Genomic DNA, 17,404 nt, shown 5'->3' with positions numbered 1-17,404 from the left:
CTTAGCGAAATAAGTCAATCGGAGAAAGTCAACTATCATATGATCTCCCTGATATGAGGGAGAGGAGATGCAACATGGGGGGTTAAGGGGGTAGGAGAAGAGTAAATGAAACAAGATGGGATTGGGAGGGAGACAAACCATAAGTGACTCTTAATCTCACAAAACAAACTGAGGGTTGATGGGGGGAGGGGGTTTGGGAGAGGCAGGGTGGGGTTATGGATATTATGGAAGGTATGTGCTATGGTGAGTGCTGTGAAGTGTGTAAACCTGGCGATTCGCAGACCTGTACCCCTGGGGATAAAAATATATGTTTATAAAGCTGTAAAAAAAAAAAGAAAAAAGAAAGGATGAATACCCAAGTTTTGTAGCCACATGGACGGGACTGGAAGAGATTATGCTGAGTGAAATAAGTCAAGCAGAGAGAGTCAATTATCATATGGTTTCACTTATTTGTGGAGCATAACAAATAGCATGGAGGACAAGGGGAGATGGAGAGGAGAAGGGAGTTGAGGGAAATTGGAAGGGGAGGTGAACCATGAGAGACTATGGACTCTGAAAAACGATCTGAGAATTTTGAAGGGGAGGTGGGTGGGAGGTTGGGGGCACCGGGTGGTGGGTATTGTAGAGGGCACGGATTGCATGGAGCACTGGGTGTGGTGCAAAAATAATGAATACTGTTATGCTGAAAAAATTAAAAAAAAATTAAAAAAAAGAAAGAAAGAAATGAGGAAAAATTTTATGATCTTTGTCCACTCATGAGTTCACATTTGCCTTGACTAATTCCTGTGCACATAGGAGTTTTTCTCAAGGCAGCTTTCATGTCCTTATTCTGGAGGCTGAGGATCACTGAGTTTATAGGTGGGGTCACCGATGAGTACAACAAGGTTACAATCTTCTGTATCCCACTTAGATTTCCAGAGGTTGGGCTAATGTACATCACCATGATGGATCCATAGAAGAGAGACACCACAGCCAGGTGGGAACCACAGAAGGAGAAGGCCTTACGTTGGCCGGCTGCTGAAGGGACATGCAACGCTGCTCTGAGAACCAGGTATAAGACCCAAGGATGAAGAAAAAAGTGATGAAGATAATAAGAGAGCTCAATATAGAACAGGAAAGCTCAATTCCAGGGGCAGAGATGCAGGACAGGGCCAGAAGAGGCCCAGGGTCACATACAAAGTGGTCAATGGTGTTGGGGCCACAAAAAGGGAGTTGTGTGATAAAATAGATAGGGATCGGATAGCAGAGGAAAGCCGTGACCCAGCACAGGGCCACCAGGTTCATGCAGAGATGGTTGTTCATAATGACAGGATAATGGAGAGGCTGGCAGATGGCCAGGTAACGATCAAAAGCCATAAGGGGCAGTAAGAAGGTCTCAGTGGTGCCCATGGAGAAGAAGTAGAACTGGAAAAAAACAAGCTACGAAAGAGATGGTTTTGGTCTCAGATAGAAAGTTCTTTAATGTATTGGGAATAGTTGTGTTGATGTAACAGATCTCCAGGAATGTAAAGTTGGCCAGCAAAACGTACATGGGAGTGTGAAGCCTGCGATCCAGCTTCACTGCACAGACAATGGCCCCATTCCCCATCAGTGTCAGGATGTAGGACACCAAGAACAGCATGAAGAGGATGACCTGAACCTCCAGGAGCATGGAAAACTCAGGAGTAGGAATTCAGTCACTGTGCTGACTCCTGACCTATTCATGGCTTCCTAAGGGGTGGAGAAGAAAAGTGACAATGACAAAGCTGGTCTTATTCTTTCATTGTCAAGATTATTTCCTTTGTGGAGATTCCTAGCTCCCTCAGATTCTATTATTCCATTAGATAATAAGATAACTATACTGCTGAAGACTATGAACTCTGGAGAGTTCTTGGTATGATCAGACTTTGAATCTTTATATTCTCTCATTTCTCTTTCAGAATTTCCTCATGTTCTGCGACAAGCAGCTTGGAGAAGGTAAATGACAGTACTCACAAACATAACTAGGTATAAAATTCAAGTATTTCTATCTATAGATTAAGAGATATAGACCCTTGTTATTGGATACAGAATTTCAATTACTTAAATCTTTGGAATTAGAGACACAAATGTTAGGCATCAGAAGAGGGAGAAAGGTAACACACAAATCTTTAGCATTTCACGGTTATTCTGGATCAGTGTTGGTGTCTTAAGGTCATCTGACACTGGACAAAAGGCATCACACGTACCATCTATTCTTCAGTGTTCATTGTGGTTTGTTAAACTCAATGAAAATTTGAACTCCCAGACACCTACATAAAATGGCTTTCATATCAGTTCCATCTTCTACCTGCTGAATTAAAATACTTCTGTAAAACCTTGGTCTAGGTTAAATCTCTACTTATAGGTAGAAAACCTGAGCAATGTATCTGGTCTATTGTTTAAGGATTTTGAGGGTTTTGCCTGAAGTGTCACTAAGTGTCCTAGAAGGCCTCTGTTCTTCTGGTTATGGATAGATGCAGAGGCTCACAAACATCAGATACGCCTAAGCAGAGGTCTCTGGGAACCAAGAACAGTGCTGAGAGCCATAAACTGTCCCTCCGGACAAAGAGTCCCCTTCCACTTCTTCACCCCCTCTGTCACTCCCATCCTACTCTAGATGTGGAAGATTAGTGTTGTTGTGGGAAGTTGAAGGAGAATCTTTGTGAAAACTTGCTTGTCTGAGACTTAGATGTTGTGTGAGTTCCATGGTGAGAAAAGCAAAACAAAGCCTATGAAATTGCCTACAATTCTATTGTTAGTAGTTTGGTCTTATTAATTTATTTTAGGATCCCTTCCATTATTGAGGGGCAGTCATCATTTGGGCCTGAATGACCCAAGTGATGTGATTGAGTGATGATATTTATTCATAAAATATAATGCAGAATAGAGATCCAGATGCCTTTAATAAAAATATTCTGGCTAAGAATGTTTATGTATGAGTTATAAAATGCATTATTTTCCAGGTTGTGTAATGCCCATAGCTTTGAGGATGATCTTGATGATTGCAGTTAGTGACACAAGGCATTGGAGTCATTCAGAATTTTTCACATCACACTTCACTGTGACTAGATCATGATTGGCAAAACCAAACTGTGAGTTAATTTCTCTGTAGCAGGAATTCAGAGAAATGCAGAAGCCAAAGAAACCAGGGGGAAAGAAGTGTAAAAGGAGGAAGTATTTGTTGGTCATTGTGTATGAGGGTTACAAGGCTTTGTAAGCCATGTGGGAGTGAACCCACCACCCTGGAGTGTTCAGTCATGTTCTTCCTCCTCGAGATACCTGATCATCTGCTCTGTGTCAGAGTCAAACACGGCTAAAGTCAGAGAGAGCTGAAGTTTTTTCTGCCCTGCTCTGCACAGCCACTTTGTCAGTCCTTTCCAGATGTCAGTTCACTCACATGCTATTTCCCCCACAAACCTGGTTCTGACTGGATGCACTTTGGGTTGATAAGGACGGACTTTCATACTTCCTCATCCTCACCTCTCTCACTCCCCTGATTTCCAGCCCTTTCAGTTATAAAGATGAACCCTTACATTCTTCATGTAGCGGGAGGTGCTCCTGTTTCCACAACCACATAAAAGAAGGCAGAGCTAAAATGCACATCTAAGAACTGTCCTATACTTGTATGTCTTCTGAACCTACCTCCTTACAGATCTGGCAGGTGTGACTTGAATCTTCTGTTTTCACTACAGCAGAAGGAGGCATGACGGAGGGCATGGCATCCTTGGTAGAGAGCAGCCCAGAGAGGGTGCTTGCTTTGCTGGACACACGATACTAATTTAGAGCAAAATTGGCATATTTGTTGCACAAAAAGAGAATTATCTATGTTTCCGTGAAATCTGTGTCTGATTCCTCCTAGGGGATATAGTCTCCTGTGAATTCCAAAAGTGAGAATTTATAAGAGAGGACTGTTAGTTATATCCCTAAGATATATTCCCTCAGGAGCCCCTCGATTGGCATTTGGGACTCCAGTTTCCCCATGATGATCAGATACTCTCGTGCTATTCTTAGAGCACACATTTACTTACTTTGTTGTATAAACAGATTACTCCTATGACGGTGCAATCTCTATAGCATCACCAGCTTAGCTGAAATGCAAGATTTTTGTTTATCTTCTTATTCTTTTTTATTCAGTTTTATTTGAATATTTGAGTCATTTTCTTGAGTTTTGAAGTCTTATCTGTCAATATCAGAGTTATGACATCAAAGTCCTCATTCTCGGGGCACCTGGGTGGCTCAGTGGGTTAAAGCCTCTGCCTTCAGCTCAGGTCATGATCTTAGGGTCCTGGGATTGAGCCCCACATCGGGCTCTCTGCTCAGCAGGGAGCCTGCTTCCCCACCCCCACCTGCCTCTCTACCCATTTGTAATATCTCTCTCTGCCAAATAAATAAATAAAATCTTTAAAAAAAAAAAAAAGGAAGAAAGCCTACACAAGAAAGAAAGCTATGATAGCTAACATCATACTTAATCATTAGAAACTTAGTTTTCTACTAAGATCAGATACAGAGCAAAGACATCCCCTCTCACCACTTCTTTTCAACGTTGTACTGGAAGTCCTTGTCAATGCAATAAGACAAGAAAAGAAAATGTATACAGATTGGGAAGGAAGACATAAAACTATTGTTTTTCACAAATGACATGATTATCTATGTAGAAAATCTGAAAGAACTGTTCGAGTAGGCAGTTAGCTAGGTTCTAGCAGGATACCTAGAGGCCAGCCACAAGGAAGTTATGGCTAGCTCTCAGGAGAGTCAGGGACCTGTTCTGGCAGCACCCCACAAAAAGCCAGATCAAACCAGGCAGGCCCAAGATGCTGAGTGCTATAAAAGGAAACCCCTGACCAAATTAAGGAGAAAAACCACAAAACCCTGCATCCCTGCCCCAGGTAATGACTATTCCACCCCCTACTTAACAACTGTCAATAAAAGATAGAAACCAAACCTCCAGAGTATACATGTTCCACCCCTCTCATTTGCCCATTCTCATATCTCAAGAGAGTACTTTTTTGCTCTAATGAACCTTGCCACTTGTGTTGCTTATCCACTGTTTTGTGTGCATGTCCTTGAATTCTTTCTCAAGACAAGACCAAGAACCTTTGGTGACATCTGTGGGGATGGGCTGGGTCAATGCCCCAGAGCCCATGGTCTCCCCAGTTCACCCAGCAACAGAATCAATTAAAAAAAAAAATCCTGGAACTAATAAGTGGTATTAGGGCGCAGGCTACAAGTTCAATATACAAAATCAATTGCTTTCCTATATACCACCAATGAACAAGGGGAATTTAAAATTAAAAACATGATACCATTTACATTAACACCTCAAAAATGTAAATATTTACATATCTAACAAAATATGTGTTAGAACTATAAAGAGAAGTACAAAACTCTGATGAATGAAAATCAAAGTACTAAATGAATGGCAAGATACTCAATGTTCATTAACAGGAAGATCCAATATTGTCTAGATGGCCCAACTTGATTTACAGATTCAATGCAATCCCAATTAAAATTCCAGAATTTTATGAACACCAACAAACTGATTCTAAAGTTTATATAAGAGGAAAAGACTCAGAAAAGTTGATACAATATTGAAGGAGAAGAACAAAGTGGGAAGACTAACCCAAACTGACTTTAAGACTTATTATAAAGCGGGGGGTTAGGAGAGGGGGGGTGGGGTTATGGATATTGGGGAGGGTATGTGCTATGGTGAGTGCTGTGAAGTGTGTAAACCTGGCGATTCGCATACCTGTACCCCTGGGGATAAAAATATATGTTTATAAAAAATAAATTTTTTTTAAAAAGACTTATTATAAAGCTACAGTAACTAAGATAGTGTGATACAGGCAAAAGAATAGACCAATAGTTCCGTGTAACAAAATAGAGAGCCCAGAAATAGATTCCCAGAAATACAGTGAACTGATCTTTGACAAAGGAGCAAAAGCAGTATAATGGAGCAAAGATAGTCTCTTCAGCAAATAGTACTGGAACAACATTCACATGCAAAAAAAGAAAAATTCAGCTAGATTTGACCTTTTAAACTTTCACCAAAATGAACTCAGAATGGATCACAGACCTAAGTGTAAAATACAAAACTATAAATCTCTTAGAAGATAAATAGGAAAAAACCTAGATGACCTTGAATATGGTATACTTTTTAAATATAATACCTAAGACATAATCTGTATAAGCTGGGCTTCATTAAAACTTAAACTTTTGCTCTGTGAAAGACAATGTCAAGAGAATTAGAAGACAACCCAAATAATAGGAGAAAATATTTGCAAAAGATATATCTGACAAAGAACTGTTATCCAAAATATACAAAGAACTCTTTAAAATGCCACAATAAGGGGGCACCTGGGTGGCTCAGTGGGTTAAGCCTCTGCCTTCAGCTCAGGTCATGATCTCAGGGTCCTGGGATTGAGCCCCAAATCTGGCTCTCTGCTCAGTGGGGAGCCTACTTCCCCCTCTCTCTCTATGCCTCTCTCTCTATGCCTGTCTCTCTGCCTACTTGTAATCTCTGTCTGTCAAATAAATAAATAAATAAAATCTTTTTTTTTTAATGCAATAATAAGAAAACAATCTAAATAAAAAGTGGGCCAAAGACTTTAACAGACACTTTAAAGAAGACATCAAGATGGGAAGTAAGTCTGTGAAAAGATGTTTAACATCATATGTAATCAGGGAAATGCATATTAAAACAATAATTAGGGGCACCTGGGTGGCTCAGTGGGTTAAGCCTCTGCCTTTGGCTCAGGTCATGATCTCAGGGTCCTGGGATCAAGCCCTGCATCGGGCTCTCAGCTCCGCAGGGAGCCTGCTTCCCTGCTTACTCTGCCTGCCTCTCTGCCTACTTGTGCTCTCTCTCTCTCTCTCTGTCAAATAAATAAATAAAATCTTTAAAAAAAAAAACAATTATTAGATGCCACTACACACCTAAGACATCCAGGTGGCTAACAGACACAAGAAAAGATGTTCAACATCACTTGACATCAGGGAAATACAAATCAAAACTACAAGGAGCTACCACCTCACACCTGTCAGAATGGCTAAAATTAACAAAACAAGAAACAAGAGGTGTAGGCAAGGATTCGGAGAAAGGGGAACACTCTTTCACTATTGGGAGGAATGCAAACTGGTGCAACCACTCTGAAAAATAGTACAGAGTTTCCTCAAAAAGTTAAAAATAGAACTATCTTACAACCCAGCAATTGTACTACTAGGTATTTGCCTAAATACAAAAATACAGATTTGAAGGGAACATGCACCCTGATGTTTATGTCAGCATTATTGTCAAGAGCTAAACTATGGACAGAGCCCAAATGTCCACCAACTGATGAATGGATAAAGAAGACGTGGTATGTATTTATGAATGTGTGTATGTATATATTCCATTCCATACAATGGAATACACACACTCACACATGCACATACACACACACACACACACACACACAAATACAGTGGAATATTAGCCATAAAAAAAGAATGAAATCTTGCCACTTGCAATAACATGGATGTGGAGCTAGAATATATTATGCTAAGCAAATTAGAGAAGGACAAATACTGTATGATTTCACTCATATGTGGAATTTAAAAATCAAAACAGATGAACATATGGAAACTGAAAAAGAAAAAAAAGAGGAGAAAGGGAAACAAACCATAAGAGACTCTTAACAATAGGGAACAAACAGGGTTGATGGGGGGAGGTGGGTGGGGCATGGGCTAAATGGGGAATGGGTATTAAAGAGGACACTTGTTATGATGAGCACTGGTCATGGTATGTAAGTGATGAATCACTGAATTCTACTCCTGAAACCAATATTGCACTATATGTTAACTAACTAGAATTTCAATAAAAATTTTGAAAAGAAAAATCTCAAGATATTACTACACACCTATTAGAATGGCCAAAATCCAGATCACTGATAAGACCAAATGCTGATGAGGATATGGGGCAATAGGAATTCTCACACATTGCTGGTGGGAAACAAAAATGGTACAGCCACTTCAGAAAACAATCAGTGATTTCTTATAAAATTAAGCATTATACAGACTATCCAATGGAAAAAAGACAGTCTCTTCAACAAATGGTGTTGGGAAAAATGGACATGAACATGCAAAAGAGTGAAATTGGACTGCTTTGTTACACCATATGCAAAAATAAACTCAAAATGGATTAAAGAATTAAATGTAAGACAAGAATCCATCAAAATCCTAGAGGAGAACATGAGCAGAAACTGCTTTGACAATAACTATAGGAACTTCTTGCTAGATATGCCTCCTAAGGAAAGGGAAACAAAAATAAACTATTGGGACTTCAAAATAAAAGCTTCTGCACAGTGAGAGAAATAATAATAAAAAAAAAAAAAACCTGAAAAGTAACCTGTGGAATGGGAGAAAATATTTGCAAATGACATATCCAATAGAGGGTTAGCATCCAAAAAGCAAAGAATTTATAAAACTTAACACCCAATAAATAATCCAATTTAAAATGGGCAGAAGACATTTGCGACGACGTGGATGGAACTAGAGGGTATCATGCTTAGCGAAATAAGTCAATCGGAGAAAGACAACTATCGTATGATCTCCCTGATATGAGGGAGAGGAGATGCAACATGGGGGGTTAAGGGGGTAGGAGAAGAGTAAATGAAACAAGATGGGATTGGGAGGGAGACAAACCGTAAGTGACTCTTAATCTCACAAAACAAACTGAGGGTTGATGGGGGGAGGGGGGTTGGGAGGGGGGTGGGATTATGGACACTGGGGAGGGTATGTGCTATGGTGAGTGCTGTGAAGTGTGTAAACCTGGTGATTCACAGACCTGTACCCCTGGGGATAAAAATATATTATATGTTTATAAAAAATAAAATTAATAAAAATTTAAAAATAAATAAATAAATAAATAAAATGGGCAGATATTTTTCCAAAGAAGACATACAGATGGCCAATAGACACATGAAAAGATGCTCCACGTCACTTGACATCAGGGAAATACAAATCAAAACTTCAATGAGATACCACCTAACACTTGTCAGTATGGCTAAAATTAACACAAGAAACAACAGGTGTTGTCGAGAAAGAGGAACCCTCTTATACTGTTGGTGGGAATGCAAGCTGGTACAGCTACTCTGGAAAACAGTATGGAGGCTCCTCAGACAGTTAAAAATAGAACTACCTTACAATACAGCAATTGTTCTACTAGGTATTTATCCAAAGGACACAAAAATACTAATTTGAAAGGATACATGTACCCCAATGTTTATAGCAGCATTATCAACAATAGCCAAATTATGGAAACAGCCCAAATGTCCATTGACTGATGAATGGATAAAGAAAAAGTGGTGTATACATATATACCACGGAATATACTCAGCCATAAAAAAGAATGAAATCTCACCATTTGCAACAACATGGATGGAGCTAGAGAGTATTATACTAAGCAAAATAAATCAGAGAAAAACAAATACCATATGATTTCACTCATAGGTGGAATTTAAGAAACAACAGAAATAAACATAGGGAAGAAAAAACAGGCAAACTAAGAAACAGACTCTTAACTATAGGAAGTGAAAGTTACTGGAAGGGAGGTGGGTAGAGGGATGGGTTAAACAGGTGATGGGGACTAGGGAGGGCCCTTGTGATGTTGGGTGTTGATTATATGTTGGGGCCAGGTGTTGAATATGTGTTGAATCACTAAATTCTACACCTGAAACTAATATTACACTATATGTTAACTAACTGAAATTTGAATAGAAACTTAAGAAAGAAATCAGGTATCAATGAAAAACACGGAGGAAACCTTAAATGCATATTACTAAATGAAATAAACCAGTCTGAAGGGGCTACAAATTGTGATTCCAACTATGACATTCTGGAAAGAGCAAAACTACAGAACAATAAAAAGATTTATACAGGGTAAGAGGTGAAAAATCACCCACACAGAGGCATTTCCACTGCATTTCCCAAGATTCAAACTCTACTACTTAGGTTTGCTACATACATTCAGCAGGAGAATGTCAGGGACAGAGAAGGAAACCTTAAAAGCGTTCAAACAACAGGAGTAAAAATTCAAACAGTGAGTCGATGTGGCTGGCCATGCCTCCTACCTTGGGCTGACAAGAGTCTCTCCCTGGAGGTTGACCTGGGGCTTAGCAAAGCCAGCTCAGTCCTCCTGCACTACAGGCGATTCCCCACCTCAAAGCCAACTCCGGAGCCTGGCGTTGAGCCATGATGTCTGGGCTGAGCGTGGGCCCTCTTGGCACCTGCGCGGAGCACGTTTTGGAAGTGCTGGTCCCTATCTGCAGCCAGGTAGCTTCTACTGTGGGCACACCTGCTCTTGGCGCTATGGAGGCCCGCAGGCTGCTGTGCTGCCTCCTCGTTTGTTATTAAGGCACTGTGTTTTACAGCCCTGAAGAGTATACTTTTTCCCCCTCCTTTTTTCCCCCTGCAGAAATAAATTGTATTATGGAGACCCAGGGGAAAAAAAATTAATACTTGCCAAGGGTGGAGGCAGAGGAAAGATAAACAGAGGACAGAGGAATTTTAGGGCAGTGAGAATACCCTGTATGCTATCATAAGGATGGATATGTCATTATACATTAGTCCAAAACCACAAAATGTATAATACCAAGACTGAACTCTAAGGTAAACTATGGATTTGGGGTGTTTATGATGTCAATGTCCATTCATCCTTGATAAAATGTACCATTATGGTGAGTGATGTCAATAATGGGGGAGGCAATGGAAGAGGGGAGGAGGGGCGGGTGTGTGTGTGTGTGTGTGTGTCCATCCACGCAGGGGATATATGGGAAATCTCTGTGCCTTCCTCTCAATTTTGTTGTAAACCTAAAACTGCTCTAAAAAAAAATGGATGTCTTAAAAAAAAATGCTGTCAGACTTCTGTCAGAAGATATAGTAGGTATAAATAAACACCCAAATAAAAAACACAAAAGCGTAATAAAACATATGACATACTGTAAGGACCTATTTAGCCAGAGCGACTCCATCGTGGGTAAATAGCCATTTTGTTGTTTGTGCAGTAAAACTTAAACTGACCCTGCCCCCACCCCAGAGAAACTTACTTAGAAGCAAGTCTGGGAAACCAGTAAAATATGGTCAGCTAGTTCCTAATAACAGAACCCAGAATACAAGTCCAGGTTGGCCAGTTCCTGATAACAGAGCCCAGAATACAAGGACGAGTCAGGCCAGGTGGAGACATCCAATCAGTAAAACACACATACTATCTCCCTAACCACCAAAGAATGTAAACCCCACCTTTTGGGTGCCAAACTTGAGTGCCAATTCTGACCAGAGTAATAGGTTAGTTCAAACAGCTACAAAAGGGTAAATTGTAATTCAATTGGCCACCTGCGTGTGACCTAACATGACTATGCAACTTTCTCTATGTGTTCCAATCTCATTGGCCACCTATGTGTGGCCAGGCTTTTGCTCTATAAAAGGTAGTCTGTAAGATGGGGAGGGGTCGCCCTCTTCGGAGGGGGCCCTGACCGGTCAGTCAGTCAATTCTTAAGCCTGTACACTGGGGGTGGTCGCTCTCTTCAGAGGCGGCCCGAATGGTCAGTCTGACTTCTAATGTTTAGCATAGAATAGAGCTTTGCATAACTTTCACCATGTCTCAGTCTCGTTCCCCTGGCCTATCAGTCTAACTTCTAAAACTTATCATAAAATAAGGCTTTAAATAACTTTCACTTTGTCTCAGTCTTGTTTCATTTAATAATGGACCTAACAATACCAGCACACTCATGATACATAAGAAACATAATATTAAAAAAAAGAAACATAATATTATGAGAGACAACAGATAGTAAATAAAATTTCGATTTCAGAATACCTTTGAGCACCCTAGAATCTAAAGTGAAATAGAAAGCTAGATAAATTATATTGTTCTATTTATATGAGACAATATGAATCAGAGAAGCAAAATTTTACATGGCATGATACTTCAAAAATAATCTATTCAATTAGATTCTATTCAATTGAATCTATTCGATTATACTTTCCTATAAAATACAATATGTAGCATAAAATGCACAAAACATATGTGTAAAGTATAATGAATATAAAGCAAACATCCAATAGCCACTACCAAAGACAAGTAGGGCTTCTCAAGAACTCTGGAAGTCCATTTGTTTTTTATCACACCTAATTCTCCCCCTTACTTCTCTTGTAAACTTCTTTGCTTTATACTTTTTTTCCATCCACTAAAAAATAGATTTACCTGTTTTAAAACTTTATATAAGTGGAATATTTAATATATTCTATTTTTAAAATGTATTTCTTGGGGCACTTGGGTGGCTCAGTGGATTAAAGCCTCTGCCTTCGGCTCAGGTCATGATCCCAGGGTCCTTGGATGGAGTCCCGCATCAGGCTCTCTGGAGCGGGAAGTCTGCTTCCTCCAATCTCTCTCTCTGCCTACCTCTCTGCCTACTTGTGATCTCTGTCAAATAAATAAATAAAAATCTTAAAATGTATTTATTTTTACTTTATATACAGTAAAATTCACTGTTTGAATTAACTTCACCTTGATCAGATTTTGCTTATGTATTTTGAAGCTCTGTTGTTGGGTACCTCCTACCTTTGGAACTGTTATAGCTTCTGCAAGAAATGAACCAGGTGGTGGGTATTAGAGATTGCATGGAGCACTGGGTGTGGTGCAAAAACAAGGAATTTTACTGTTATGCTGAAAATTTTAAAAAAAATTTTTAAAGGGAAAAAATAAATAAGTAAATAAAATTTAAAAAAAGAAATGACCCCTTTTGAATCATATAATGTCCTTTTCTCTGGTAATGTTCCTCATTATGAGGTCTACTTTGTCTAATATTAATGTAGCTACTCCAACTTTATTTTGCTTAATGTTTGAATAGTATGTTTTTCTAGTATTTTCCTTACTATTTTTAGATTTTATTTTACTTTTAATTTATCATTTTTATTTGAAAGTAGAGTTCTTGTAGATAGCATATTGTTGGTCTTCTTTTTTTTTTTCTTTTTTTTTGGTATTTTTTTTTAATTTTTTTATTTTTTCAGCATAACAGTATTCATTATTTTTGCACCACACCCAGTGCTCCATGCAATCCGTGCCCTCTACAATACCCACCACCCGGTGCCCCCAACCTCCCACCCACCACCCCTTCAAAATTCTCAGATCGTTTTTCAGAGTCCATAGTCTCTCATGGTTCACCTCCCCTTCCAATTTCCCTCAACTCCCTTCTCCTCTCCATCTCCCCTTGTCCTCCATGCTATTTGTTATGCTCCACAAATAAGTGAAACCATATGATAATTGACTCTCTCTGCTTGACTTATTTCACTCAGCATAATCTCTTCCAGTCCCGTCCATGTTGCTACAAAACTTGGGTATTCATCCTTTCTTTTTTCTTTTTTTTTACAGCTTTATAAACATATATTTTTATCCCCAGGAGTACAGGTCTGTGAATCACCAGGTTTACACACTTCACAGCACTCACCATAGCACATACCCTCCCTAATATCCATAACCCCACCCCCCTCTCCCAACCCCCTCCCCCCATCAACCCTCAGTTTGTTTTGTGAGATTAAGAGTCACTTATGGTTTGTCTCCCTCCCAATCCCATCTTGTTTCATTTACTCTTCTCCTACCCCCTCAACCCCCCATGTTGCAGAAAAATGAATTTGGATCATTTCCTTTCTTTTTTTTTTCTAATTTATAATCCCAGACTCTTGGTTTCTTTAGATCATTTATGTCTAATCTAATTTCGGATATGGTTGGATTAAAATTACCTTCTTGCTAATTGCATTCTATTTATTCTATCTATTCAGTTCTTTTTCTGCTTCCTATTGTGTTAGTTTTTATGAATCCACTTTAACTCCATCATTTCCTTATTATTTATATCTTTTTAAAATATTTTAAATTGTTGTTCTAGGATTAAAAATATTGAATCAAAGTCTAACTTCAAATAATACCACTTACTTAAAGTGTTGTGAGTGAGATTTACACAAGTATATCCCCAGTTCCTCATTCTCATCCTTTGGGCAATTTTTTTTTCATAAATTCTGCTTTTACTTATGCCATAAACAAAAAATATTGCTGCCATATATATTTTTTTTATTCCATTCCCAATGCTTTTCATTTCTTTGGTGGACTATGTGTCTGTCTGGTGTCACATTACTTCTATCTGAAAAAATTAAACATTATTCATAGTGCAAGTCTACTTGGCAGTGAATTCCCTCAGTTTTGTTTTTATAAGAAAGTATTATATTTCTCCTTCATTTTTCTTCTTGGTGTGATTGTCAAATAAAAAGTATATATATTTAAGTTGTACAGTGAATTTTTTGAAGATATACAAGATGATGATTTAATATATGTATGCATGGTGAGGAAATGAGTACCACCTCAAGTTGATTAACACATTTATCACCTTTCACAATTACACTTTTGTGTGATGAGAACACTTAGGATCTATTCTCTTGGCATATTTCCAGTATGCAATACAATATTATTCATTATAGTCACCACACTGTATATTAATGCCCCAGAATTTAATCACCTTATAACTGAAAGTTTGTACCCTTTGACCAACATCTCCCCATTCCACTACCACCCCCATCCTTGGCCACCAGCCTCTGACAGTCACCATTCTGCTCTCTGGTTTGATGAGTTCAACTTTTTTAGATTCCCCATATAAGTGAAATCACCCAATATTTATCTTTCTTTGTTTGGCTTATTTCACTTAGCATTTATAAAGCTGTAAAAAAAAAAATTTAAAAAAAATACCTAAATATTTTAATTAGTTAAAAAAAGGAAACCTCCTGAAATTTATTCAGTATCCCCTGAATTCTCTGTTTAGCTATTAAACAGAGCTAATCTACTAGGAGCTAATCTTCTAAAACCTGGATGAACCCCAAAGACTGAAAAGAGGATGCACTCCAAGGGAAACGTGAGGAAGCTACTGAAACCACTTGGGGTGAGACATTGAGTTTTAGAGTAATCCCTGAGAGGGATTAATCCCTGCAATTAAACACTGTTTTGCATGTTAAAATGTCTCAGTAAACTCCTAGAAAACAAGCTTCTGAAGTCTCCAGAAATTAAGGAAGTCCAGTGAACCACATATAATGTCCTCACCTGGAGTTTTCATCATCAAAGCCAATGAGGAGATGATTCCTTTATGTTCAACTTTATGTGTCCATTCCTCTTTCCTAGCTGAGCCAGGAATCCCATCATTGTATGTAAGAGAAAGGGACTAATTGTCCATATTATAACCACTGCTGTGATATACTACAGACTGCCTTTTACTAATTAGACATTGTTCCTCTGTAGTAGTATAGTGTGAACATTCCATATGTGAATACAGGACATTTGCCTTCATTGGGTAAAAAGTCATGTACCCTCTGGGAAGCTTATCTGTAAAATGAACAGAGTAAGTTATCTGAATCATTTTCCCCCAATTCTATCATTTTTTTAATTATTAAGGACCATCTTTCTGAAAATAATCTCTTTCCAGGAATAATCAGGTGTTATATTCTTCTCTCAGACTACCTGAGAAGACAGTATATCAAGTGAGGGACGTGTGGAAGGAGACGATTTAATCAAACTACTATTCTTGGGGTGGCCACCCAAGAATGGTGAGTTGATTGGTTGGCTGGCTGGTTGGTTGGTTGGTTGGTTGATTTCTTGTACTAGAAAGGAGGGTATGAAAAAGCTAGTCCCTTGGATTGTAGCTCATACAGTGATTTATGAATGCCAAAAACATGAAAATAGCATTTTTTTATAGTATAAAATGGTGGATTTTCCATTCTAATATCCCACCTATTCTGATCAAGGGTTTTGGAGGCTTTCAAGGGTGGAGTTATGCAAAATTTTATGGAGTCAGTTTAGCCCATCAGTGGTTAAAATAAAAATTGATTACTCTGGCTTTTCCATTAAGCTCCCCACCCTTTGATTATCCCATTACTTACCAACACTTTGACCAAAGATTACAGGAAAAATAATGTTTCTGCTAATCAATTTTACAAGGTATGGTGTTAGAAAAAATGAAGGTAAGTGTGAAGTTGTTGGTGTATAATGGAGAGTGTTTTGAACTCTTATTTGCCCTAAGCAGTCATGGTCCATTTTTCATAAAGAAGGACAGGAAGCATAGATTTCAGGACCCTGGTTTCTAGTTTGACTCTGTGAACCTGGACTCAGTTCTTGACCAGCAGAGAAACTAGTTTATTTATACTTCATAAATAACAGTCTGGAAATTATCTATTGAGCACTTAATTCAGTGAAAGTGGAAAACAAATGTCTTTCAAGTTCAACATTGATTGGAAAACTGGGCAAATTTAGAATATGGATGCTCAAACCTCCTTTTTATGCTTCCTTCAAAACACCAACAAGGGACTAGTAACTTTGAAGTCCAAATCTCGTCCTTATTTGCCTTTCAAATTTCTTTATCTTCCATTCCTGACAGTTATAACTGGTGACTTCCAATAGATAAGACAAGAGGTCTGAATTTAATAAGAAAACTCAATATTGAAAAAAAAAAAGGAAAGAAAGAAAACTCAATATTGAAACTACCATTTCTAAGACTCAGTGCTGTCCATTATTCATTAAAGATTACTCTGTTGTTTAAACACATAAATTGGAACTTTTTGTTCAATTCTTAAAAAACTCTTAAAAAGTACATGCCTAATGTAGGGGGTATGGGGGGTAGGGAAGGAAAAAATGAAACAAGACAGGATCAGGAGGGAGACAAACCATAAGAGACTCTTAATCTCACAAAACAAACTGAGGGTTGCCAGGGGGAGAGGGGTATGGAGAGGGTGGTCAGGTTATGGACATTGGGGAGGGTATGTGCTATGGTGAGTGCTGTGAAATGAGTAAGCCTAGCAATTCACAGATCTGTACCCCAGGGGCTAATAACACATTATATGTTAATAAAAATAAATAAATAAATAAATTTTTTAAAAGTATATGCTTATCCAAATATTTGAAACTGTCCTCTTCCTTTCAGAAAATAAAATTAATTCTACTAGATAAAATTTTACTAGATAAAAGTGCAGATAAGACCCTATTCAATCTCAGAACCCTTTGTTTTTAACATCCAAAATTACTTACTAATTGAACTAAAACTTTGTACTGAAAACATCATTTTCTTTATTTTAACTAAGTAGTATCTGAATATGAAAAGTAAAACAGTGCATTTTTTGTAGCATGTGTAAAAAACATGAAAATAAACACTTGCAATTGGAGATAATTGAAACTAATATCCTCACTTATCCTTTAGAGGAAGATATTTGATATGGTTGGTCTTTTGTGTATTTTTAAGGTGTCGCCCAACTGTTAGAGTGATATTTTTTTTTAATCTTTAAAGGGAAATTTAAGAACAGCCTTGAGTCTTGAATGTAGTGATGTCTATAACAATTAATTCAG

General features: G+C 38.2%; 1 pseudogene; it reads right to left on the bottom strand.

The window, feature by feature from the left end:
• Window positions 1-736: 736 nt before the first annotated feature.
• Window positions 737-1,704, bottom strand: LOC125104399 (olfactory receptor 11H6-like; annotated as a pseudogene).
• Window positions 1,705-17,404: the final 15,700 nt, after the last annotated feature.

Source organism: Lutra lutra, chromosome 7 (genome assembly GCF_902655055.1).
Source record: "Lutra lutra chromosome 7, mLutLut1.2, whole genome shotgun sequence".
In the NCBI taxonomy this organism is placed as follows: domain Eukaryota; kingdom Metazoa; phylum Chordata; class Mammalia; order Carnivora; family Mustelidae; genus Lutra; species Lutra lutra.
The sequence above is the reverse complement of the archived record's forward strand: the minus strand, read 5'-3'. Positions and strand labels throughout refer to the sequence as shown.